The following is an 11,888-nucleotide window of genomic DNA, read 5'->3' as shown; positions in this document are numbered from 1 at the left end:
TAATTCATGTTTACATCATCTTAATTCTGGATGTTAGAGCCTAAGATAGATGGTATTGACTGTTTGCTCTGTTGACTCTTGTATAGTAAAAATTCTTCTGTTTGTTTAAAACTGTGGAATCTTGTGGCTTTATTCTCTTAGTAAATACCTGAGATTTCAAATTTAACCTACGTTACAGCAAAAGTTATTGGTCCCTAAAGGATTGTAACAAAATAAATTTACCGCAGATCTTTGTTTCAGGAGTACAGTTTGTCTATAAACGGATCCTTGTTGCCTCTGCCATTGCTTTGGCCAGTACAGTGATGTCCTTTACTGCAATTTTCTACATCCTCATCTTTAGCTTAGTAAAATACAGAGGTACTGAATCAATTTTCTGTTCCTGATGTTCATCACATATTTACGCACTTTCATTTCGGTTTGAGTCTGATAAATTTTGCTGTTTCAGAGATGCTGCCTGGTGTAATTTTCATTTCATTTGTTTGTATCCGTAGCGCAGAAATACCAAACGCGGCTTACTGTTGCTTTTCTGTTCATTGAAATGAAGTGCTACGTATGTTTGCTGATCTCTTGTATACTGTGTGTCTTGGATACAGGTAGGTGCACATCTTATCTACTCTGATGCCCATATCTCCTCAACTGCCAAGCTCCTGCCCCTGCCCCACTCCAGATACCTGCCAAGCTCCTGCCCCTGCCCCACTCCAGATACCTGCCAAGCTCCTGCCCCTGCCCCACTCCAGATACTTGCCAAGCTCCTGCCCCTGCCCCACTCCAGATACCTGCCAAGCTCCTGCCCCTGCCCCACTCCAGATACCTGTCAAGCTCCTGCCCCTGCCCCACTCCAGATACCTGCCAAGCTCCTGCCTCTGCCCCACTCCAGATACCTGTCAAGCTTGCTGCTTTCACCTTAGTGCACAGTGGAGCATTAGTAGTGAGAATGCAGCCCAGGTTCAGATGTCCATTGCGGGGAGGGGCTAGAGATGGAGGGTACGGGGGGTGCTTATGATGGCACGTGTGTTCGGGAATCCAGAACAGGGGTCAGAAATACAGCCCAGCCCAGGGTCAGATGTCAGGAGTAGAGTTCTGGTAAGTGGTCAGGAGTAGAACTCTGGTCAGGGGTCATTTGGCGAGCCCCTTCTTGAACTGCTGCAGTCTGTGTGGTATAGGTACACCCACAATGCTGTTGGGGAGAGAGGTTTGGGACTTTGAAGGAACAATATAGTTACAAGTCAGAATGGTGAGTAGCATGGAAAGGACCTTGCAGGTGTGCTGGTCTTCCCATGCGTCTATGCCCTTGTCCTTCTAGGTGATAGAGGTGGCAGATTTGGAAGATGCTGTCGATGAGCCTTGGTGAGTTGTTGCAGTGTATCTTGTGGGTGGTACACAGTGCTGCCTTACTGCACTATTGGTGGAGGGAATATTTAAGATAGAGGGAATGTTTAAGATGGTGGTTGGGGTGATTAAACAGACTGCATTGTTTGGGACTGTATACTTGCATCAACTCCCCAACTCCACATTCATCTGCTCTATCTAGAAACAGAGTTTAAGGCCCTGCATCTGAATGTACATAGTATTTGTAACAAAAGGGATGAATTGTTAGCATAGATAGAGGTGAATATATCTGACCTGATAGGCATTACAGAGACATAGAAACATAGAAACTAGGAGCAATAGTAGGCCATTCGGCCCTTCGAGCCTGCTCCACCATTCATTATGATCATGGCTGATCATCCAACTCAATAACCTGCTCCCACTTTCTCCCCATATCCTTTGATCCTTTTCACCCCAAGAGCTATATCTAACTCCTTCTTGAAAACATACAATGTTTTGACCTCAACTACTTTCTGTGGTAGCGAATTCCACAGGCTCACCACTCTCTGGGTGAAGAAATTTCTCCTCATCTCAGTCCTAAATGGTCTACCACGTATCCTCAGACTGTGACCCCTGGTTCTGGACTTCCCCACCATCGGGAACATCCTTCCTGCATCTACCCTGTCTAGTCCTGTTAGAATTTTATAGGTTTCTATGAGATCCCCCTCATTCTTCTGAACTCCAGCAAATATAATCCTAATCGACTGAATCTCTCCTCATATGGCAGTCCCACCATCCCAGGAATCAGTCGGGTAAACCTTCGCTGCACTCCCTCTATAGCAAGGATATCCTTCCTCAGGTAAGGAGACCAAAACTGCACACAATATTCCAGGTGTGGTCTCGCCAAGGCCCTGTACAATTGCAGCAAGACATCCCTGTTCCTGTACTCGAATCCTCTGGCTATGAAGCCAACATACTGCCTGCTGCACCTGCATGTTTACCTTCAGTGACTGGTGTACGAGGACACCCAGGTCTCGTTGCACATTCCAGTCTCTCAATAGCCATTTGGATAATAATCTGCCTTCCTGTTTTTGCTACCAAAGTGAATAACCTCACATTTATCCACATTTTACTGCATCTGCCATGCATTTGCCCACTCACACAGCTTGTCCAAATCACACTGAAGCATCTCTGCATCCTCCTCACAGCTCACCCTCCCACCCAGCTTTGTGTCATCTACAAATCTGGAGATATTACATTTAGTTTCCTCAATTAAATCATTAATATATATTGTGAATAGCTGGGGTCCCAGCACCGATCCCTGCGGTACCCCACTAGTCACTGCCTGCCATTTGGAAAAAGACCCATTTATTCCTACTCTTTGTTTCCTGTCTGCCAACCAGTTTTCTATCCATCTCAATACACTAACCCCAATCCCATGTGTTTTAATTTTACACGCTAATCTCTTATGCGGGACTTTGTCGAAAGCCTTCTGAAAGTCCAAATAAACCACATCCACTGGCTCCCCCTCATCAACTCTACTAGTTACATCCTCGAAATATTCCAGTAGATTTGTCAAGCATGATTTCCCTTTCATAAATCCATGTTGACTCTGTCTGATTCTCACACTGTATTCCAAGTGCTCAGCTATTATTTTACAATGGACTCTAGAATTTTTCCCGCTACCGACGTCAGGCTGACTATAATTTCCTGTTTTCTCTCTACCTCCCTTTTTAAATAGTGGGGTTACATTAGCTACCCTCCAATCTGTTCCAGGAACTGTTCCAGAGCCTGTCGAATCTCAGAAGATGACCACCAATGCATCCACTATTTCTAGGGCCACTTCCTTAAGTATTCTGGGATGTAGATTATCAGGCCCTGGGGATTTATCAGCCTTCAATCCCATCATTTTCTCCAACACCATTTCCCTACTAATACTGATTTCATTCAGTTCCCCCCTCTCACTAAACCCTGTGTTCCCCAACATTTCTGGTATGTTATTAGTGTCCTCCTTTGTGAAGATTTAGTTTGAATGTATTTAGTTGGTCAGCCGTTCCTTTGTTCCCCATTATAAATTCCCTTGTTTCTGACTGTAAGGGACCTACATTTGACTTCACCAATCTTTTTCTCTTCCCATATCTATAGAAACTTTTACAGTCAGTTTTTATGTTCCCTGTAAGCTCACTCTCGTACTCTATTTTCCCCTTCTTAATCAATCCCTTGGTCCTCCTTTGCTGAATTCTAAACTGCTCCCAATCCTCAGGTCTGTTGTTTTTTCTGGCCAATTTTTATGCCTCTTTGTTGGATCTAATACTATCTCTAATTTCCCTTGTAAGCCATGGTTTGGCCACTTTTCCTGTTTTACTTTTGCGCCAGACAGGAAGAAACAATTGTTGCAGTTCATCCATGTGCTCTTTGAATGTTTGCCATTGCCTATCCACTGTCATCCCTTTAAGTAACGTTTCCCAATCCATCATAGCCAACTCGCACCTCATACCATCGTAGTTTCCTTTAGTAAGATTCAGGACCCAAGTCTCAGAATCAACGACGTCACTCTCCATCCTGATGAAGAATTCTATCATATTATGGTCGCTCATCCCCAAGGGGCCTCGCACAACTAGATTGTCAATTATTCCTTTCTCATTACACAATACCCAGTCGAGGATGGCCTGTTCTCTAGTTGGTTCCTCAACGTATTGGTCCAGAAAAACATCCTGTAAACACTCCAGGAATTCCTCCTGTACGCTATTGTTACTAATTTGATTTTCCCAATCTATATGCAGATTAAAGTCACCCATAATTACAGATGTTCCTTTATTTCATGCGTCTCTAATTTTCTGTTTAATGCCATTCCCAACATCACTACAGTTTGGGGGTCTATATACAACCCCCACTAATGTTTTTTGCCCCTTAGTGTTTCTCAGCTCTTCCCAAACACATTCCACATCGTCGGAGCTAATATCTTTCCTCACTATTGCGTTAATTTTCTCTTTAACCAGCAATGGAACTCCACCGCCTTTTCCTTTTTGTCTGTCCTTCCTACTGAATCCCTCTGGATGTTCAGTTCCCATCCCTGGTCACCCTGCAGCTTGTCTCCGTAATCCTGACTATATCCTGTCCGTTTACATCTATTTGCGCGGTTAATTCATCCACTTTATTGGGAATGCTCCTTGTGTTAAGGCACAAAGCCCTAAGGCTTGTCTTTTTAACTTTACTAGTCCCGTTCCCACTATTTTTCACTGAGGCCGTTTGATTCTTGCCCTTGATTTCTCTGCCTACCACTTTTCTTATTCCCCTTTCTGTCTTTTGTCCTTGTCCTTTATTCCCCCTCCTCTGACTCCTTGCATAGGTTCCCATCCCCCTGCCATTTTAGGTTAAACCCTCCCCAAACACTCTAGCAAATATTCCCCCTAGGACATCAGTCCCAGTCCTGCCCAGGTGTAACCCGTCCAATGTGTACTGGCCCCACCTCCCCCAGAACCGGTCCCAATGTCCCAGGAATCTGAAACCCTCCCCCTCACACCATCTCTTCATCCGATATATCCTGCTATTTCTACTCTGACTAGCACGTGGCATTAGTAGTAATCTTGAGATCACTACCTTTGAGGTCCTACTTTTCAACTTACTTCCTAACTCCCTATATTCTGATTTTAGGACTTCATCCCTTCTTTTACCTATGTCGGTTGTACCAATGTGCACCACCACCACTGGCTGTTCCCCCTCCCCCTTCAGAATGTCCTTTAGCCGCTCTGAGACATCCTTGACCCTTGCACCAGGGAGGCAACACACCATCCTGGAGTCTCATTTACAGCCATAGAAACGCCTGTCTATTCCCCTTACAATTGAATCCCCTATAACTATTGCATTCCCACACTATTTACTCCTCCCCTGTGCAGCAGATCCAACCGTGGTACAATGAATTTGGCTGTTGCTGCTTTCTCCTGAGAGGCCATTCCCTCAACAGTATCCAAAGTGGTATATCTGTTTTGCAGGGGATTAGCCACAGGAGATTCCTACACTGCCTGCCTAGTCCTCTTGCTCTGCCAGGTGGTCACCTATTCCCTTCCTGCCTGTGGACTCTTAGCCTGCGGTGTGACCACCTCTCTATACATGCTATCCACGATACTCTCCACCTCGTGGATGCTCCACAGTGTCCCCAGCTGCCGCTCCAGCTCAGAAACGCGGACTTCCAGGAGCTGCAGCTGGAGACACTTCCCGCACACGTTCTGGCCCCGGGCACTGGAAATGTTCCCGGCTTCCCACATAGAACAGGAGGAGAACACCACGGCTTTGAGCCCTTGTACCATGACTTACCTCTTTAAATTAAATTAAACCTTTTGGAGATACTTAACATCAAATAATATCAATTACTCTCGGGCCCTTCTTCCCTGCTCCTCGTGTTACAGAATATAGCCCTTATAAACGATGAACCACAAAATAAGACCTTAAAAAATATAAGCGATAAAAGTAGTAAATACTTACCCGACCATACTCACGGTCCTCAAAGGATCACCTCCTTCCCTCCTCACAGAACTCCCTCAGTCACCAAACTCCAACTTAAGCACTGTACTGCAGCCCAAAGCAGCACTCCAGGTAGACATGATAGAAAGGTGACCAAGGCTGAGACCTGAATGTTGAATGGTATTTGACATATTGAGACGACAGGAAGCTAAGGAAAAGGTGATGGGGTAGCTCTGTTAATTAAGGATGGCATTAGTTCAGTACTAAGAGAAGACCTTAGCTTGAAAGAGCAAGATGTTGAATCATTTTAGATAGAGATAAGAAATAGTAAAAGTAAGATGTCACTTGTGGGAGTAGTTTATAGGCCCCCTAGCAGTAGTTACACTGTCAGGCAGAGCATACAGGAAGAAATAAATTGGATGTGGAAGAAAGGTACTGCGATAGTCATAGGTGGTGACTTTAATCTACATGTAGATTGAGAAAATCAGATGGGTGAGGGTAGCCTGTAAAATGTGTTCATACAGTGTTTCACAGAATCACAGAATTGTTACAGAAGGAAGCCATTTGGCCCATCGTGTCTGCATTTGAGCATAAAATGCTTTGAGCATTTTAACTTAGTGCCTATCCCCTGCCTTTTCCCTGCAACCCTGCACATTGATTCTATTTAAATATTCATCTAAAGCCTTCTTGAAGGCCTCAATTGAACCTGCCTCCACCACACTTCCACACAGCGCATTCCAAACCGTAACTACTCGCTGTGTGGAAAAGCTTTTTCTCACCTCGCATTTGCTCCTTTTGCAGAACACTTTAAAACTGTTCCCTCTGGTTCTCGATCTGTTTGAGCGGGAACAGTTTCTCCCATTCCACTCTGTCCAGACCCCTCATGTTTTAAAAACTTCTACCAAGTCTTCTCTTAGCATTCTCTTCTCCAAGGAAAACAGTCCCAACTTCTCCAATCTTTCCTCATAACTGAAGTTTCTCATCCCTGGAACCATTCTTGTAAACCTCTCCTGCACTCTCTCCAATGTGTTCACATTCTTCCTACAGTGTGGCTCCCAGAACTGTACACAATACTCCAGCTGAGGTCTAACTAGTTTCTTATATAAGTTCATCACAACCTCCCTGCTCTTGTACATTATGCCCCTATTAATGAAGCCTAGAATACTGTATGCTTTAGAAACAACTCTCTCTACCTGTCCTGCCACCTTTAATGACTTAATGGATATACACCCAGGTCTTTCTGCTCCTACACACCCTTTGGAATAGTATCCTTTATTTTACACTGTCTCTCCATGTTCTAGGTACCAAAGTGTCTCACCTCACACTTCTCCACATTGATCCTCATCTGCCACCATCTGCCCTCTCCATCAATGTGTCAATGTCCTTTTGAAGCTCTACACTGTCCTCATCACAGTTTACAATTCTTACAGTTTGTGTCGTTTGCAAACTTTGAAATTGTCCCCTGAACACCAAGACCTAGATCATTCATATATATCAGGAAAAGCAAGGGTCCCAATACTGACCCCTGGGGAACTCCACTACAAACCTTCCTACAGCCCAAAAAATACCCATTAACCATTACTCTCTGTTTCTTATCCTCAGCCAATTTTGTGTCCACATAGCTACTGTGCCTTTTATTCCATGACCTATAACTTTCCTCACAATTCTGTTGTGTGGCACTGTATTGCACACCTTTTGGAAGTCTATGTACACCACATCAATGGCCTTGCCCTCATCACCCATCTCTGTTACCTCTTCAAAAAATTCCAGCAAGTTAGTTAGATACGATTTTCCTTTAACAAATCCATGCTGACTCTTCTGAATCAATCCACATTTTTCCATATGACTATTAATTCTATCCCAAATAATTGTTTCTAGAAGTTTCCCCACCACCGAAGTTAAACTAACCAGTCGGTAATTGCAGGGCAGATCTTTACAACCTTTTTTGAGCAAGGGCGTAATGTTCGCAATTCTGCAGTTCTCCAGCACCTCCCCCGAATCCAGGGAACATTGGAAGATTATTGCCAGTGCCTCTCGGGACAATTTCTTAGAGCCAACCAGGGAGCAGGCTATTCTAGACCTGGGGATGTGCAACGAGACAGGATTATTCAGAAGCTCATGGTAAAGGAGCCTGTAGGTGAAAGTGATTACTATATGATAGAATTTCATGTTCAGTTTGAAAGTGAGAAGTGTGGGTCCAAGACTAGTGTTTTAATTTTTTTATCCTGTCCACTCTGGGTTCTCTCAACAAGGCCTGGAGCAGGATTTGAACCTAGGACCTTCTGGCTCAAAGGCAGGAGAGTTACCCAATGAGTCACTCCAGCTCCCACCTAACAGTCCATTTTAAACCTAAATAAAAGTAACTATGAGAGTGTGAGAGCAGAGCTGGCTAAGCTGAACTTGGAAAGCTGATTAAAAGGTAGCACAGTAGAGTTGCAGTGACAGACTTTTAAGGAGATATTTAATAACACTCAGAAAAGATTTATCCCAGTGTGAAAGAACGACTCTTTGAGAAGATGCATCATCCATGGCTAAATAAAGAAATTAAAGATAGTATTAAATTGAAAGAAACATTGTTCACATTTGCAAAAGTTAGTAGTAGGTCAGAGGATTGGGCAGGCATTTTAAGAACCAGCAAAGAATGACTGAAGAATTAATAAAAAGGCAGAAAGCAGAGCATGGGATAAAGCTGGCTAGTAACATAAAAACAGATAGTTCTACAAATATTTTAATAGGAAAAGAGTAACTAAAGCTGGTGTTGATCCTCTAGAGAGTGAACCTGAGGAATTGCTATTGGAAAACAAAAAAATGGCAGAGATATTGAACCGGTATTTTGTCTGTCTTCACAGTAGAGGACTTAGAAAACTTCCCAGACGTTCTTACAAATCAAGAGGTGAAAGGGAGAGATCACAGAATCATGGGATCTTAACGGTACAGAAGGAGGCCATTTGGCCTATCATGCCTGCACTGGGTCTCCAAGTGACCACTGTGAACTAGTGTCTGCCTTTTCCCTTTGCCCCTGCACATTGTTTCTATTCAAATAATCAATCTAATATCCTTTTGAATGCCTTGATTGAACCTGCTTCCACCACACTTCCAATCATCATCACCAGGGAAAGGGTGCGAGCTTTCCCCCAAAACTAATAGACCTAAAGGCCCCCAGGGAATTGGTAGCGCAGACAGCAGATGCATTGGTTATAATCTTCCAAAGTCCCTTAGATTCTGGAGATATCCCAACAGATGGAAAATAGCTAACGTAACACCTTAATTCAAGAAAGGAGGGAGCAGAAAGCAGGAAACTACAGGCCAGTTAGCCTAACATCTGTCACAGGCAAAGTGCTAGAATCCATTGTTAAGGAGATTATAGCAGGATACTTAGAAAATTACGACTTAATCAGGCAGAGCCAGCATGGCTTTGTGACAGGGAAATCATGTTTAATTAATTTGTTAGTGCTTTTGACGTAGTAACATTCAAGGTAGATAAAGGTGAACGAGTAGATGTGGTGTACTTGGATTTCCAAAAGGCATTTGATAAGATGCCACACCAAAGGTTACTACACAAGGTAAGAAGAGCTCATGGTGTAGGGGGTAACATATTAGCATGGGTAAAGGTTTGGTTGGCTAACAGGAAGCACAGAGTAGGGTAAAATGGGTCTTTTTCAGGTTGGCAAGATGTAACTAGTGAAATGCCACAGGGGTCAGTGCTGGGTCCTCAACAATTGACAATTTATAGAAATGTCTTGGATGAAGGGAGTGAATGTATGGTAGCTCAATTTGCTGATGACACCAAGGCAGGTAGGAAAGTTAAGAAGAGGTAGAGTCTGCAAAGGGATATGGACAGGTTAAGTGCGTGAGCAAAAATTTGGCAGATTGTTTTCTTTTATTCATTCGTATGATGTGGGTGTTGCTGGCTAGACCAACACTTATTGCCCATTCCTAATTGCCCTTGAGAAGGTGGTGGTGAGACCCTTCTTGAACCACTGCAGTCCATGTGGTGTAAGTACACACACACTGCTGTTAGGAAGGGAGTTCCAGGATTTTGACCCAGCGACAGTGAAGGAACGGAGATATATTTCCAAGTCAGGATGGTGAGTGACTTGGAGGTGAACTTCCAGGTGGTGGTGTTCCCATCTATCTGCTGCCCTTGTCCTTCTAGATGGCAGTAGTCGTGGGTTTTAAGGTGCTGTCTAAGGAGCCTTGGTGAGTTACTGCAGTGCATCTTGTAGATGCTACTACTGTGTGTCGGTGGTGGAGAGAGTGAATGTTTGTGGATGGTGTACCAGTCAAGCGGGGCTGCTTTGTCCTGGACGGTGTCGAGCTTGTTGAGTGTTGCGGGAGCTGCACTCATCCAGGCAAGTGGAGAGTATTCCATCACACTCCTGACTTGTGCCTTGTAGATGGTGGACAGGCTTTGGGGAGTCAGGAGGTGAGTTACTTGCTACAGGATTCCCAGCCTTTGACCTGCTCTTGTAGCCGCAGTCTTTATTTGGCTAGTGCAGTTCAGTTTCTGGTCAATGATACCCCCCAGGATGTTGATAGTGGAGGATTCAGTGATGGTAATGCTATTCAGTGTCAAGGGGCGATGGTTGGATTCTCTCTTGTTGGAGATGGTCATTGCCTGACACTTGTGTGGCATGAATGTTACTTGCCATTGTCAGCCCCGAGCCTGGATATTGTCCAGGTCTTGCTGCGTTTGGATATGGACTGCTTCATGGAAGTAAACATGGGTAAACATGGGGCAGAGTTTGACCTTTCCTGATGGCGTGTTTGTAGGTGGTGTTGAGCGTAAAATTTCTCAGACGCTCTTCCCGCTGGGTTCCCGCCTGCCCCGAGCTCTCCACAATTTTACACTAGGATGGGCGAGGCCAACCTGCCCTTACCCCAACTGAGGCCCTTAAATGGCCAATTATTGACCACTTAAGGGCCGCTTTCCACCCAGCCTCAATTTTCTGGGCCGGGGGAAGACCTGAAATAAACTGGAATAAAGCCTTGAGCAGGATGTTGATTGACGGGGACATATATTACTTGCCACTTTTAACATCAGGTGACACCCCCCCCACCCCCCCCTCCCCCCCAAAGTAATATATGGTCTCTACAGGTCCTCCTTCCCCATCCAGCCTCTGTACCGACACCCCAACCCCCACTCTGTTCATCTGCCTCAGCCTTAACTACGCTCCCCACCCCGAGACCCCCCAAAACCTACCTGATCCTGGACCCCTGGGACCTTGGCTCTGAGGACTAGCCCCAGCCCCTGTCTACTGCAGCTTCTGGCACTGCAGAGACTATCAGATTGGCCGGCAGCTCTCTGAGGCGGGACTGGAGCGTTATTATCACTGTGAGGCAGGCAGTATGAGCGGGATGTGTTCCCCATCAACTCTACAGATGGTGGGAAGAGAAACCCTGCCATCCTAAAAATCCGGGCCCTGAACTTGTTCACTTGGGCAGGAAGAATAGACAAGCAGTATACTATTTAAATGGAGTGAGATTACAGAACTCAGCAGCACAGAGGGATCTGGGTGTCCTGGTACATGAATCACACAAAGTTAGTCTGCAGGTGCAGCAAGTGAATAGGGAGGTAAATGGAAGAGGAATGGGATTTAAAAGTCGAGATGTTTTACTGCAGCTGCACAGGGCCTTGGAGAGACCACATCTACTATGTGCAGTTTTCGTCTCCTTATTTATAAAAAAAATTATAACTGCTTTCAAAGCAGTTCAGAGAAGACTCATTCCTGGGACAAGGGGCTTATCTTATGAAGAAAGGTTGAGCAGGTTGGGCCTGTGTCCATTGGAGTTTAGAAGAATGAGAGGTGATCCTGAGGGGACTGAACAGGGTGGATACCGGGGGGATGTATCCTCTTATGGGGGAGACTAGAACCCGGGGACACAGTTTAAGAATAAGAGGGCTTCCTGCCAAGACGGACATGAGGAGGTTTTTTTTTCTCCCAAACAGTTGTTGGTGTGTGGAGTTATCTTCCCCAGAGAGCAGTGGAGGCTGGTTTCTTTGTGGAGTTATCTTCCCCAGAGAGCAGTGGAGGCTGGTTTCTTTGTGGAGTTATCTTCCCCAGAGAGCAGTGGAGGCTGGTATCTTTGTGGAGTTATCTTCTCCAGAGAGCAGTGGA

The sequence above is a fragment of the Cetorhinus maximus genome, unplaced genomic scaffold, assembly GCF_964194155.1.
Source record: "Cetorhinus maximus unplaced genomic scaffold, sCetMax3.hap1.1 HAP1_SCAFFOLD_244, whole genome shotgun sequence".
Taxonomy (NCBI): Eukaryota; Metazoa; Chordata; class Chondrichthyes; order Lamniformes; family Cetorhinidae; genus Cetorhinus; species Cetorhinus maximus.
This window is presented reverse-complemented; position numbering follows the sequence as displayed.